This window comes from Diplodia seriata, assembly GCF_021436955.1.
Source record: "Diplodia seriata strain FDS-637 chromosome Unknown scaffold_14, whole genome shotgun sequence".
Taxonomy (NCBI): Eukaryota; Fungi; Ascomycota; class Dothideomycetes; order Botryosphaeriales; family Botryosphaeriaceae; genus Diplodia; species Diplodia seriata.
Genome location: NW_027117321.1, coordinates 42836 through 60043, shown reverse-complemented (window position 1 = coordinate 60043; position 17208 = coordinate 42836). Strand labels below are relative to the sequence as shown.

General features: G+C 28.5%; 1 non-coding gene across 1 annotated transcript; it reads right to left on the bottom strand.

Moving 5' to 3' along the window:
* Nucleotides 1-444: 444 nt before the first annotated feature.
* Nucleotides 445-515, bottom strand: SLS55_010647. The gene has a single exon. It is a non-coding gene; the product is annotated as a tRNA-Arg (tRNA).
* Between the last annotated feature and the right edge of the window lie 16693 nt (nt 516-17208).

Here is a 17208-nt window from a genome sequence, read left to right as displayed (position 1 = left end):
ATCATCTTTCTGTTCAGAGAGAAATCGAAGATTTTCTCATATTTGGCTGATCACTTAGTTCCTTATCCTGGACACCATCTGAAACACTAGACCTAGACTTAAAAGAAGGCAAAAAAAAAAAATAGAAAAACTACACATAATGTTTTATACTTTAAATATAAAGGTTTTTTATATATAGACTTATAAATGAATGTATTAATTTGAATACATTGTATTCGCTCACAACTATAAAATATAAAAATTATTGCTCACTTGACCCCCTTAATTTTTTTAGAAAGGCTGGTATCAATAAAAAAATTTTTTCCGAATTAGAGGGGGGGGGGCAAGCCCCCTACCCAACTATTTTGGTAGGGGGGGGGGCTTGCCTATTATTCATAAAATTATTTATAAAATAAATAATACGGTATAACTTATAATCTTTATATTAAATTAAAAATATATAATATTCTTATCCAAGACTCGAACTTGGATCTAGATATTAGAAGTATCCTGCTTTACCATTAAGCTAATAAGAGTTTTTTCTTAAGGGGGGCCTGCAAGATTCTTATTCCGGCTGGCTTAAAAGGAGGCTCCGAATTATGTTTTTTTATTTTTTCTTTTGGAGAACAAAAAATATTTTGAGTTCTCCAAAAGAAAAACAAAATTAATTGTTGCCGTTGCTGTTCATATAATAAAAAAAAGATTTTTTTGTTACATGATAGGTAATAATTCTTTTTATTAGCAACTAGCAACCCGGGTCTTTAACCAGGGGGAGCAAGTAAATCTATATCTCTGCATTAATAGAAAGATTCTGCATTAATACAAAGGAAGGAAGAAGAGAAATATTTTCACATTATAGAAATTTTTCATGTTATATAATGTTAATCGACTGGAGATTTGCACTCCTTTTGGTTGGTTTTTGACTAATCGATTTGTTCGATTAGATTATTTTTTTTAAGCACCAGAACAAGAAAGAGAAGTAGAAAAAGATCTCTTCTTCATAATAAGATGATTAATAAATCAAGCCTCTTTGTAATATAACCCTAAACTCAATAGATATTGTAATCTAAGAGTAGAAGGAGCAGGGATACCCTTATATGATTTTATGGCATGTATAAAATTAGTCGGGGGGGATGTTATTCTTATTCCTACTCTACTAGAAGATAATATCAGAGGATTATTAGTAGAATTTAGTAAAACACTTCTATATCCTGAATAAATACTATTACCACTATATGTTGAATAAAACCTTTTACCTAAATTATAATTAGAAAGATTATCACCCTTCACTTTAATAGAACTAATACTATTATCTTTAATAGTAGGTATAATAATATTTAAGAATAAATTATCTAAAATTAAACCCTCTTTAACAATAACCCCTCCGAAGGAATAAATTTGTTATTATTTCGTGACTAAGTTTAGATATTGAATTCTCTAAATCTCAATAATCATCATAATTATTGTTTTTATTAGCATTTATGATTTTAGCTCTTAAAGGGCCCCTAAACATCTTCTACAGTAAGAGTTTCATAATATAAAATATTATCCTTATTACGAAACAATTCTGTTTAAACTAATAAACAGTTTTTACAAGGATCTGATTTATAAAAAACAAGATATACTTTATAAAAATCAACTGAAGGTTGTAAATCTCCAACATCTTCTTCATACTTTTTGACGAACCGAGAATAATCTCTAAAAAAATTAGCGAGCGAAGCTCGCCCCTAATTTTTTGACAACAACTAATTTTTTATTTATTAGATATAAAATAATACATATAGTCAAAAAGTTAGTTGTTGTCAACAAAAAAAATAAGGGGGGGGGCCCGCATTATATTTTTTTTTCTAGAATTTATCATTGATATATTCGTAACGAAAAAAAATATTAGCGGGCCCCCTCTTATTTTTTTTTACTGGTGCTGGCCTTCTTTTTATTCTTTTACCTGCGGGGCGCCCCGCCATTTGCGTAGCAAATGGCGGGGTGGGGACCCCTAATTTTTTTTTTGTACATTTACATGTACAAAAAAAAAAAATAAGGCCCCAGCCACCACTTAAAAAAAAAATCTTTTTTTTCCAGCATTTTTTATATATTAGAAATAAAATAATACTAATAATTAAAAAATGCTGGAAAAAAAAAAGATTTTTTTTTTTAGGCGGCCTCCAATTTTTTTTTCTTTTTTTTTTTACAAATATAAAATAAATATAATAAAATAAATATAAATAAATAAAAAAAAAAGAAAAAAAAAAGGAGGCTTATTTTTAACTATAATAAAATGAAATACCGGTAAAATTAGCCACTAAAAATCAGAAAAAAAAATAAGTAGGGAGACTAGTATAAAAAGAATTTTCAAGATCCTCTTAGTGTCATCTTACTTTAGGTTCATCTAAGAAAACCTCCTTATAGAAATCAGGAAAGGCTGTTCTCCCAATATATCTAAAACCATTCAGATAATATTAAGATTCATAATTATATGTAGTAGAGTGAGTACTAGAAGAGTAAAATTTATTCAGGGATTGATTATGTTTTAATCATGCCATCTTTCTCATCTCTCTGAAAGAAAGAAGAGAAAGATCAGTGTTAATATTGTTAAGCATTTTTTGTCTAGCTTCATTATAAGTAGTTGCTAACTTACTTAGATGTAAATATCTAAGAGTTGAAGGAGCTGGCTTAGCTCTTCTTTTTGGAGATAATTCCAAATGTAAAATTCTATTAATTTTTATCATATATATAATATTAAAAAGCTAAAAAGAGGCAAACACCATCTAAATTAAAATGATCAAAAGTATCAAAAACAAACGTGAGGCATACCAAATAAGACAGATTAACCCCTTAATGGAGTCGTTATTAATCATACATAATTATCTATATAAAGAATCACCCTAATATAATGATTTAAATAAATAATTCTGGTCTTAAAAAAGAACCCTACAATCAACTATGATTTATTATATAGTATTTTTTATCCTCAAATGTGTTATAATTAGAATATAACACAAGGCCAAATAAATAATAATAAACATAATAAACAAACTATAAACAAATATATGTAATATCTCACTTAAAACCTGTGGAAAATTATTTGATGCTTGATCCCCATATTATGGACCAGCTACAGTGTTCATAGCAGAAGAAGAACTAGTGTTCATACCAGAAGAAGAGCCAGTGTTCACACCGATAGGAGAAGAAGAGCTTGTAGGATTAAGTGGAACTAATATAACCAAACGCAGACCCGTACCAGTAGCAGGGTTAGCACTAGAAGAGCTTCCAGAGCTATTAGTAGGATTAATATCATCTGGTCCCGCAGCATACACTACAGAAGGTCAACCTAGAAAACCAAAAAGAGGTAAATAAATGTAAGTAATTAAAAGATAGAAACTAAAAATAGTAGTAACTACCATACATAATAAAGATAAAGGTGATGAACGAAATAAAACATAATCAGTTTTAAAACCTAAATCTACTTTATCTGCTTTAGAATATAAAATATTTATTTTATCTCCAAGCCATATAGATATTACATAAATGTTTGTAATAAATACTATGTAATCAAATGAAGATCATAGGACTCGAACCTATAATACTTAAAGGTCCCTCCACTTACCTAAAGTTTTTAAACCTAAAAAGGATCTCCTTTTTATATGTTCTTTCGTTGTAACCATACTCCAGAACAATTGTCATAAATACTCGTTAGGATATTAGTTATATCTATAGAAAAATAATTTTCAACTAGATAGCTTAGGCAAAAGAATAAAGAATAACATGTGATTCTTTATTAAATGGTCTGCGTAGATTATTACAAGGAAAAATCGTGTATTAAAGGCCTTCTTTTATTGGAGGATTATTAAAAACATAATAAAAACGTAGTTTGTAAGACATAATACTATTAGACTCAAGATATTTAATCGTAACATAAGTGGAAGCCATATCCTGTGTGCTATCTATCATCCTATTAAAACAAAACTCACCAGTCTTTCTAGCTAAATTAATTAACTCTTGTCTTGAATCAGGCTCATCTTCAAAATCAGAAATACCTAATACTATACGACGTACTCTGGAAATATAATATAAATTGTCTATATATCTATAGTCATTTAGATTAAGTCCTATTCTTTAAAGTTCTATACAGTAATTTCTAATTATATTAAATCATTTAATATTTAATGCCAAAAGAAACATATGAGTATATAAACCCTTAATTCATAAATCTTTATAAAAGGCTCCATTATATAAAGGAGTTAAAAGACCACGAGATCAATTTACATGAAAAGAAATAGGTTGTAAAAAAGGTCTAGTAAAATCTAGTGGGTTATTAATAAGAGATAAGGCTCTATTAAAACTATTTTTAGCTAAATAATCGGAAATAGGATAGTTGAAACGTGAAGTTATGTATGGTCCAAAATAATAAGAACTATTAGATACATAAATATAAGAAGTACCTTTTTTAAATTAAGGATAGGAATTTTCTTTGTATAAACGTTGACCAACGTAATCATAGGATAAATCACTAAAAAGAGGATACCCTACTGGGAGATCATGAATTGCATTCGTCACATCGTAGTGAATTAAAAAGTATGGACAAAAAACATTTGAGGTAAAACCAGAGGGAATAGTACAAAGAATTCGTTGATGAGCATCCGGAATAAAACCAAATATAAAGAGATTACTATAAATAATTTCTTTTGGAAAATTTTCTTTAACACAATGAAGAAAACGGAATGAAATATTGGAGGGGTAAAATCCCCATCTGACGCAAGGCTGGTAGATAGAGATTTGACCAACTATCCCCTTAAAAGGTTTGTACCCCTCCAAAGATTCAACAAATTTAATACCATACATTAAACTTATACAGTTAAAGGCGGAAGATGATAAGATATTTTAGGTTTAGGATATACTATAGATGATAACACGGAGAAAGAACCTTTAAAGTTTTTACAAACTCTTGTATCAGTTACACCCCCCACAAGGAAACTAGATACTCTAGATGATAACAGAGAGAAAGATAATAAAGGCCCCCTCCCCTTACACTGGAATACCTTCAAGTGAGGATTACACCAAGGGAGACTCTTACCATATCTTGCTAAAATAAAACTTTTAAATTCAGTAAATCAGTTACTAATAGCAGTATTAATATTATTTTTATAATTAAAATAAATACTATTAAATCAGTCAATATTAAACAGATAAAAGATACCTAATACTGTAGGTGAAAAAACTGAAGATAGTATTACTAAAACCTCAGGAAAAAATAAATAAATAAACAGGAAGAAAGATAAAAATATCTACAAGAGTTTTATAAACAATAGCTAATCTAATCTTTTCCTGTAATTCTTTTTTACTTAATTTTCTAAAGTTATAAATGATAATTAATATTACAACTAAAATAATAATACTAATAGCAATAATATACTCATCCATTAATGAAAAATTTGTTAAACTAAACATACAGTTAAGTAATAGTCTAAATATAATTAAAAAGCATATCACTGTAAACTTAACACCTTCAAATAATTTAGTTACATCCCTAACCCCCGTATGGGGGTAAGGGGTAAAAAAAAAATATTCTTTGATAAACAAGATGACCAGTAAAGGCCTAACTTCTTTATGTAAAAGCCTTTTTTTTTCTATATAATTCTTTATTAAATGATAATTAAACTAAACTGTTCTCTAATAGACTAACTAAAGGTACAAGAATTAAGAAATGGGCAAAATAGTATGCAGTACAGATTTGTCCTAATTCGATGAAAGAATATTCAACATGTTTAGCACCTATAACCATTAACATTAAGAAGTCAGCAACGAATACAAAGAAGGCTATTTTACCTAAAGGTCTAAATTGTATACCTCTATATCTACCTAAATCAGTGAATGGCAGAACTAATAATATTAAAATAGCACTGAACATAGCTATAACTCCTAATAATTTGTTAGGAATAGATCTTAATATTGCATAGAAGGGTAAAAGATCGAAAAATTAAATACACAATTTTGCAAACACAGCTATCACCGAGTAAAATACCAACTAAGAGATCTCTTAATCATGTTGATTATATAAATATTTATATATTTATATTCATAATATTACTACTATGATTGGACTATCTCTCCTAGTTAAAGTTAAAAAAGATAGCTGGAAAAAAATTTTTTTTTATGTCTCGCGTATAGCCTCTGAAGATCCCTCTAAGACCTATGGTCCTTTGGCTTCCTGCTGATTATCCTAATGTATAGGAACTCCCAGCAAATAGCGATATTAAGGGGTATATTTGCTTTTTGCATAAGATTAGCCCTTTTTTTTATATGTATTAATTTTTTTATATGTTTTAATTTTTTTATATGTAAAACATATATATTTAATTCATGATTAGCAATAAAAACTGGACAATTATTAGGTAAAACTATTCCCGTGGAAGTATATTGTTTATTTACAGGGTTATAACGTGACACATATGCTAACTCTCTGCCTTTATGTATACCAGGATTATAGGGCATCCAAGATGTATCTGAATCTGTCCTGTGAATATATAAACCTTCAACATTAGGCATAGTAAATGGCGGTAAAACGGTAGAGGGTATTTGATTTACATTACCAGAACCATCTAGCTCATATAGAGGTAGGGGTCTGTTATGACGCTGGAACCAGTAATAAGGACGAACAGTTCCTCCAGGAGTTTTATAAAAATATTCTGACTTTTGGAAGATAGGGCGCGTAGGGCTATCAATATTCAAGCAAGATCTTATATTCTCTATTGAAGTTCTAGGAGGATTTACGTCAACACCAGAAGAATCACCCGTAGAAGGGTTAACACCTAAAGTAGGGTTCTCACTAGAAAAGCTTGCAATGTTATTACTAGCATTCGTATTATCTGGTTCCATAGCATACCCATTTCTAATGATTCCAACCTTCTCCATAATATAAATAAAACAATAAATAAGTTGATCTAAGACAAGTGGTATAAAGTAAAGTCTAAAAACAAAGTAATAAAATAAGCTAATGAAACCTAAATATAATAAGGACTTAGGCGATGAACAAGATAAAATATAATCAGTCTGAAAACCTCAATCTAATTTAGATACTTTAGATTTTCACTGATATATTTTATCTCCAAATCATATAGATACAGCATAAATATTTGTAACAAATACTATGTAATCAAATAAACTAGTTAGATCTATAGAAAAACAATTTACTACTAGATATCTAAAAAAGAATATAAAAAAGAATATAATAGCAATTTTAGAAAAATTATCTAAAACGTAATTAATAAAAGATTTTAAAGTATTATTTTTAGTCTTACTATTATTATTGTTTTTACCTAATCATATATAAGCATTACGTAATAACAAGCACACGTTTCAAACAAAGAACGAAACTCATACACCTAATAAAAGGCAAGATAATATGAATAATAAGAAAAAAAAAATAATACTATATATATCTATTACAAAGCCTTTTTTTTATATGTGATTATTAAATAATAAACTAACTAATAAGCTAAAGGAACAAATAAAGAATGATACCCAGAAGAAACCACCCATAATGTAACCCAGAAACCAAAATTTTAAAAGACAAGATACTATTAAGAATATGTAAAAAATAATACTAAACTTATCTATGACAAAGCCTTTTTTATATGTGATTCTTTATTAAATGATAACTCTATTAAACTGTTCTCTAATAGACTTACTAATGGAACTATAATTAAGAAATGAGCAAAATAGTATGCAGTACAGATTTGTCCTAATTCAATGAAAGGATATTCAACGTGTTTAGCACCTATAACCATTAACATTAAGAAGTCAGCAACGAATACAAAGAAGGCTATTTTACTTAAAGGTCTAAATTGTATACCTCTTGATCTTCCTAAATCAGTAAATGGCATAACTAATAATATTAAGATAGCACTGAACATAGCTATAACTCCTAATAATTTGTTAGGAATAGATCTTAAAATGGCGTAGAATGGTAATAGATATCACTCAGGTACAATAGCAGGTGGAGTTTGCATTGGATTTGCCATTACATAATTTTCTGAATCCCCTAGCACATTAGGCATAAAGAAAACAAATACAGATAATACTATAATAAATAGGAATATTGTAATTAAATCTTTAAAGATAAAGTAAGGAGCAAAAGGTAATCTATCATAGTTACCTGAAACACCTAAAGGGTTACCTGACCCCGCAGAATCATGTAATGCAATTAGATGCATTAATGCTAAAGCTGCTAAGACAAATGGTAATACAAAATGTAATGAGAAGAATCTATTTAAAGTGGCATTGTTTACAGAGCATCTATGTTGGTAGTTACCATATTTAATAGTCATTAAATACTCTTACTACACTCAATAAATTTATTTATTGATCGGACTATATCATGATCTCTTGTCTATCTAATAGTTTGAAGGTATTTTAATTTTTTCTGAATATCTAGGTATTGTACGTAATTGTTTTACCCATAATAAATATTGTAATTTCTTATGTCCTAATAATTTTACAGGTGCATTATGTAGAAACTTAATAACATTTTCTATTGATCTTACTCCTGTAACTTTTAGTTTGGAACAATTCGTATTATCTAAATATATAGCAGTGGAAAAAGATAAATATTTACGGATAGCAGATATTAAAATATCTCCATCTTTTTGAGCAACGTCGAAACTAGCTACTAAATAATCCTTGTCTTTATGCAATTTATATACACTGAAACAACCTTCGGCTTCTATAAACCCCACCAATCAAGCAGAAAAATAAGACGCACTAAGAATAGATTCTATAGAGTTTATAGGCTGATTACTTCTAGTATATACAGGTAAAGATTCTGAATAAATAATGCCTGAAATCAAGGCACTTTTAAATCTTAAATAATCATATTGTTTATTAGAAAACATAGGATATTTATCAAATATAGGTAGAATAAAATTTTTCAAATGCTCTTTATCTCTAATTCTTAATGCTACCATTTCTATATCTTTTCTTTTTCTGAAACTTACAATACCTACACCTAATAAATTTTTAATTTTATAAATTAATTGCACATCTCTAATGGATAATTCAATACCTAGTTCGTATGTTAAATATTTACCTTTTTTTGTGATAGAAAAATATCCGTCACCTTCAAACAAACCTACTAAATAAGCATAGGCGAGATCTCCTGCGTGTAGTCTCTGAGAGGCTTCTGAAGTATGTATACTTCTCACCCCGGCTGATTGTCTCCATGTCATTGCAATTTTCACGTAAATAATTGATATTAATATCAAGAATAAATCGTATGCAAATCCTAGATTGGGAGATTTTCCAGCATTAAGCAGGATTTTTAACACTACGTTACCGTAGTGTGGTTCGTCTTTTCGCAAACCTCCTCAAATAACAAATAAATTATCTATAAACTATTTAAAATTTATATTCAAAACCTTTCGACTTTGTTTAGACTAAGTCTTCAACCTTTAATACATTCTATGTTTCAAATTATTTATTCTTAAATAATTTGATTAACTTAAAGGTTGCGAGGGAATTGTATCAAGCTTATTGCGGTATCACTCACTTGTTAGTCGTTGAACGTTTTTGACATATAAATATACCGTGTCAAACTTCGCTGCAAGTAATTTAATTAAACGGAGGGGTATTAATTAAATGTCCTTGCATTTATCCTCATTTGCCTCTAAAACATTACTGTTTTAAGGAGCCTATCTTTAACAGAAATTATCCTGTAAGTACTTCAAAAAAAAATATATTTGAGGTACCACGCCCCTAATTTTTTTTTGTACTTTTTAATTACATGTATTATTTTATTTTTAACATGTAAAAAGTACAAAAAAAAATAAGGGGCTAGTACTTTAGGTAGGTGCTAAAAAAAGGGGGTAGATATAATAATTAAATTTTTATTAATTATTCGGGAAAATTAAGATTAGCATAACGAGAACTATTACGTAGATTGGTTAACCATTTTAAATATTGAATATTTTTTAAACCAATTAAAGGATGATGACCAGAAAACGAGAAAAAATTAATCACTGTTTGTATGTCAGCTTTAGAACTTACACCAAATTGATTATATAAACCTTTTTCAGTATCGAGGGGGTGTACACCCCCGTGGATACCTCCCGCGCGCGCGCGGGAAGTATCTATTTTTCGGCTTGTATTAAACACCAATTTAAAGGCTTCAAATAACATAAGATGTATTCTTTGTTTTAATTGAAAGCATCCGTCATTATTTTTTTTAAAAAAAAATGAACCTTCAGCCATCGTAAATCCAACTATTCAGTTTTTAAAGAACGATAATTTTGCATAATCTGAGGCTGTTTTAGGTAATTCGAATAATGTAGGCATTTCTCCTTTAACTGGCAACTTCTCGTAAACTTTTTTATCCTCTTTTAAGATAAAGATAGCTAAGTCAAACTGAGCTTTTCGAGTATCAGTTAAAAAGAATATACCATGGTGTATAAATAATGGGAAAAGAACTTCTTGTAAATCAGTCCTATTAATTATTAATTTACAACTTGGACTTTTATGATCACGATTTATTGTAATTTTCCCTAATTTTAATACAGATTGGATATACTCTAATGTAGAAATATCTTCTAAATGTATGGAAATTACAAGTTTAATAGTTATAAACCCTTTTCCCGTTTTAGTTATTTGAATATAACCATCACCATCTATCAAACCAGCTAAAAAAGCTAGAAAAGATGAAGGAATAGAAAGATATTCTTTTTTATCTAATCTTATTTTTTTATTCCCCTTTTTTAACGCATGTGCACTAACAGTACCTATAGTAGGCAATATAGAATTAGTTATATAGACTATATTTGAATAATATTCTGTTATGTTTTCTGACTCAACTATGTCTTGTCCAACTCAAGGTATGGCACTCATAAGGTTAGTAATACAAAAATTATTATATAAACCTTATATAATAATAACTGGTGGTTGCATTTATAATATTGTGAAACATAATTATATGAAGAACATCTTTATCTCAGTGTTACGTCTGAGAAAAGTAAGTACGTGAAGGAGAGTAAGCTCTGATTCTTTTAATAGATTGAGCAACGATTAAACCTTCTTTATTTCTAACCGGTTTACCGTCGTTCAATCTCTGTGTTATAATATTATTACTTACATGAAGAGCTTTAGCACAAGAGACTCCATTAGTAAAATAATTAATAGAACCATTTAAAAAAGTAGCTTTAATAATATAGGTAGATCTTATATATTTCTTTTCGTGAATTATTATAGCTCTACCTTCAGAATCTACTTTTATTAAAGGTTCTGACTTAATAAGAATATGCAGTTTTGATTTTACAGATTCATCTAATGTAAAAGGATTAGAATTAGTTGATAATCTATTATTGTTCATAGTATCACCTAATTTAATTATTAATTCTCTACCCTTTTCTGTTAGATGTTTTCCCTCTAATATTAAAAAAGCGATTGTTATAAAATCAAGGTAGTCTTTGTGTTTTTTAGTCATAAATTGTAAACCATCAAAATAAGGTATTAATATGTTACATAAGTAATCAATTTGTGATATCTCTAGTATAGAGATAGGTTTATTATTCCCTTTTACTTTTTTGTCACTAATGTTAATTAATTTAGTAGTACTACCTAATATATAAGAAGGTTCGTCCAATAAACTAAGAAGAAATTCTCTTATTTTTTCTAAAACTAATCTATTAATCTTTGTAGTAACGAGTGAGATACGAGGAGACATATCATGTTTATTTAAATAGAATGAACCGTCACCTTCTAATAAACCGACTAAATAATTACCTGTAATACGCATGTTATGATCTTTAGGTAAATTATGATTTACCCTTTTATCATTCATACTATCTTTAATATTAATAATATTAATATACAAATCTTGTATATTTATTTCACTAGATTTTCGAAATTTGAACATAAAAAATGCTTTTTTAAAGTCCAAATAGTCTAGATGTTTTGTTGTGTTTAATGTAAATTGTTCAAATAGAGGTATCAATATAGATTCTATATCACTTATTTGAGATATTGTGTACACTAATAGATCCCTCTCGGTATTAAGTCTACCACAACCTAAAGTAGTTTTTATAAACTCTAAGATAGCTCTATCCCCCCTACCCTAACCCCACAATTTGACACATGTGTGTGGGGTAAGGGGGCTAGCTCTATCATCTTTTTTTTTATTCCTCTGACTTGTAAAAACATCTACCTGAGTTCATACCAGATTTTATAGCTAAGATTTTATCTAATCCTTCAGAAGTTAAGTGAGCTTTGTCCTTAATTAGGTCTGCAGCTTTAACGAAGTCAAAAAATTCAAATCTTTTAACACCATGTAAAGGATATTTTTGAAAAAAAGGAATAATTTTATTTAATACATCTTCAAAATTTGTAACAGTAAATACCTTACAAATTCTATCACTTTTTACTGTACCACAGTTAAAATATAAAATTATTAAATTTAAAAGCTCTTTATCCCTTTCATGTTGAGTGATTTGAAATTTTAATTTAACCGCTTTACCTAATTTATTCTGAGGATGATTTTGAACATGTAACATAAAACATCCTTCACCCTCAGTGAAACCTACAATTCAATTAGGATCAATCTGTTTAGGAGCTATCACAGAAGGGTATGCTACTGGGAAGATATTTGGGAAACTTTCAGCTAATACTTCCGTTAAGCCCTCACGCAAAGCAGCCTTAATAGACAGAACTTTATAAAAACCAACATGAGTAAGATGCTCTTTATCATTCATAATTTTAACAACCTGCTTAAAAAGTTCAAAATCTGCTCGTTTTTGTGTCAACAGCGGATATTTATCAAAGTGTGCTATTAATGTGTTAGTTATTTCTGATAAAGAATCTACCTTGAATAAGCAACTATTAGTATAGCTATAAATATTTCCTATTCCACCCAGAGCCTCTCTAATTCCTTCTAAAAGCTCTCGATCTTTACTATGTAAATGTATTTGAAAATGAACTCTAATACTTCAACCTAACTTCATTTTCTTCTGTCTAGTAAATTGAACAGAAAAACAACCTTCTGCGTCAGTAAATCCTGTAATATAGTATGGATTAAACTTTCTTCTAACTATGTTTCGCTCATTATTATTATTTTTATTATTAGCAACCTGAAAAGATATTCTATTATGAAGGTCTCTTTTTCAGAGATATGTAATACATAAATGCAACCTTTAGTGTAAATTTTTCCTTTCCCTTACCGCCGTACGAGGGTTAGGCAATGGTTGATATATAAAGAAGAGTGATAAAAAAAAAGAAGGAAAGGTAAACTAATTCTAAACACAAATTCAAAACCTGTTACACCTCCTTCTTTGTTTCTACGCACTCGGATCAAAAAATTAGATTCCGCTTCACATATACCTACAAATCATTCAATAAATTTAATATTTATCGATGATTTTAATACTTCATGGGAACCCTTATTTTCATTATTAAGATTAGATGAAAATTTAAAGGGAACAATTAAAGAAGTAATACATCGACCTTTAAATATACAACCCTGTCCCGTAAGCGTCCTAAATAAGGTACAAACGCTATTATTTTTTTTTTAGCACTACTTAAGGCAATAATAGAAAAAAACGGGAATCAGAAAAATTTACACATAATTATATATAGCATCCTTAAGTTTGTTTAAGGATTAAAGGTTTCCTTAAAATTATTTAAAGGGATCGGACTATATCTTTAACTTTACCTGCTATAATATATTATAAGCTTAATGGTATAGTATATCACGAGTAGTCTCTGAGGACCCAACTACGAATATTGTAAGTTGGTTTCCTGCTGATTGTTCTAAACTATGAATTGCTAAATTATACAATTATAAGGAATTAGAAGTTTCCAGCATATAGTGATATTTTTAAACAGCTATTACTATCTTAACTGTTGCCAAATCTTTAATTTGCTTATTATAGCTTTTTATAAGCTCTATGTGTTTAAAACAAGCAAACCATGTACTTTATACTAATCTTAAAAAAAGATTATTATAATTTAATATAGTATAAAGCCTTGTGTCTCAACATAAAGTAAATTTATGTTGAGAAAAGATCCCGACTGTACATTAAGCAGCATTTCAGCCACCCACCTGTGGACCAGTCTGTCGCGATAGTTTACTCTACCGACGGTCTTTATGCTAAACAAACATATTTGACCTGTTTTCACAAGTATTGCCTTTGTATTTTTTTTATATGATAGGATTTTCAGTAAAGATTACCTCCTATGTTTAATACAAGACTATGCTAAGATTATTAGGCTTTCTAATATTTATATAAATACTATCTTATTTAGAATAGTAACTTATACTTCATTTCAGGAATAATGTAAATACTAACCTTATTCCTTAAATTGATCATAGATTCCTTTGGGATATATATGCTATAATGAGATGATACCCCTTTATATTGTGTTCTAGCTTTCAACCCAAAATTATTCTGTAAAACCTTAACAAGTAATGCACAATCTGAATATGTATAACTATTAACAAAAGTTAATCCTTGTGATGATTTTACACCACTATCCATTACTCAAATAGCTAAAGCTAAAGGAGTTAAATAATCACCAATTGATTGAGGAACTAACTTTGTTTTATCTTTATATCATATATCATATATCCAATCAAAACTAGTATAGGTTCAAGTATTAAAACTCATAGTTTTATATAATTTACCTTTTTTACCTAGCTTTCTACTAATAGTAGGTACAGTAGGGTTGCAATAACCTGCTGCAGATAAATAATTGTGCAATGTAAGTAAGTATTTTAAATGCATAGCTTCATGATTAAAAGTTATACGAGTACCATCTTTTCTTCTTTCTACCTCACCTTTACCTAGGAGTGAACCGAAGATTATAGATAAAATATCTCAATTATGTGGACCTACTCTATGGTAGCCTTTCATTTTTTTATGATACTCAAGATGTTGCATAAAGGGGACTTGAAGGGCAATATATGAACATATATCCGAAAATAAGGATGTTTCTACGATAAACATACAACTATCTATAAATAGTAAAAATGAAAATAAACCTATTAAAAAGTTAATAATCCTGCATTTGAGGCAACCTATATTGTCCAATGTATTCTTAAAAATAAATAATGTATTATTCATTAGAATTTATATTTTCAATAAATGTCCCCTTAATCTGATAATAACGATCACTATTTTTAAGTGCATTAAGTCAAAGTGTAAATTGACTTAATTTATAGCCATATAATGGATGGTGATCAGAAGATAAAAAGAAAGAAATTACTTTCTCTATATCAATTTTAGAAGATAAACTTAATTGATAAGCACCTACAGAATCTGCTTTCATAGATTTAGCCTCTCTACCTGTAATTATTAAACAAGCAGCTTTAAGAAGATAAAGATTATCTTCTCCTGCTTGTTTAAGTTGATAAAAAGCAGAACCCTGTGATTTCATACCAAAAGAACCCTCTGCCATTGTGAAACCTATTAATCAATCTCTAAAAAAATCTAATTTAACTAGATCATGAACAGGAATACTTGTAAATTTAGACTCCATAAATTTAACATTGTCTCAATGTATAATATTCTTTTCTAATATGTAATTAACTAGAGCAAATTGTTTTACACGTTGAGATGTTAAAAATTTAAGATTATATTCTTTAATCAAAGGCAGAATTACTGTTACTAAATCTTTTTTTGAAAAGATAACTCTAACTTGTTCTCTATCACCAGACATATTAGATATCTTACCTACTCCTAGAATTTGTACGAAATATTCTAGTAAGGATAGATCTCTAATATTGACATTAGTAGCTAAACGAATTCTAATTGTACTCTTTACTAAAGCTTTAGTATTTTTGTTATATTGTTTTTGCTCACCTATGTCAAAATAACCGTCACCATCCATAAACCCCATAAAAATAGCCATAAATTTTTTATCTGGTTTATTAACAGAAACAGGGATAATACTAAATGTAAATATAGGCGTATTTATACCTCACAGGGACATTTGTCCGTAGGGTAAAACATACAAACTTGCTTATTGTAAGAAAGGAGTATTTAATCTTGTTATCAAATATCAGGCTAAACAGAAGATTCAAATTTATATCTTCCTTTATAAAGCTTGTCAGTATCTATTTTTTTAGATATGACGGAAGAAACATTAACATTGCCCAGAGCTAAAGCTGCTTGAGTATAAGAAGAGAAAGGAGAACCTTCTAATAATCTACCATTATCATAAACATTTACACCGAATCCTGAATTACCTTTTTTAGATACTTTAACAAGATCGGATAAAACTTTATAAGATAACCCTGAAGATAAATCAAATACAGGAGGTTTGTTTAATATTTCATTAATTTTGTTAATGCTTGGAGCTTCCGCTACCTGAGCATTAGTTGTATATCGTTTATTAATATACTTAGTTATTTCAATGAAACATTTTTTACCTTCAGAATTTGATGTATATCCTAATGTTTTAAGTTTTACTGCTAATTCTCATAATTGAAAATCTACACCTTTTCTAGTTATAAATCTTAATGACTTAAAAAAAGGTAAAATATAATTATAAATTTGAAGAATATTAGCAACAGTTAAATTACATGTATTAGGGCTATCAGGATAGATACCAGGAGTAGGTCTAGTGTTCAATTTATCAATTTTAGGTCCTATTTCTGGGCAATACGGTAACTTATTTAAAAATTCCGCAATCTCATAAAAAAAATGTACATTTTTAGAGTGCTGTTTAATCGAAAAAGTAGGAACCATATTAGATATATAGAATGATCCATCACCCTCTACAAATCCTAAAAGTCTGGAAAGAGTTAAAGATCTCTTAGGTAGATCATTAATATTAAATTGCAATCTTTGACTATTCATACCTGATTTTATTTTTAATATTTTGTTTAATTCCTCTTTACTTAATCTTCTTTTTTCCATATAAGATGTTTTTCTTATTTCAGCTGCTGCCTTTAAATCTTGGAAATCTAAAAATTTAGAAGTTGTAAGATAATATTTTGAAAAAATAGGAATAAGTATTTCTAGTATATCTTGAAACTTGGCTATTATATAATAAGATTCATGAAGGTTTTTTGAATCTACAATAACACCTACCTCTCGATTAACCAATCCACTTAATAAATTTTTTATATATTCTAAAGTTTGTCTATCATCTCAATGTAATTTTATTTTAAATGATAAAGCCCCTGTAGTAGATATAAAAAACATAGATTCTGCCTCCGAGAATCCACTGAATCACTCTAGTTCAAACTCT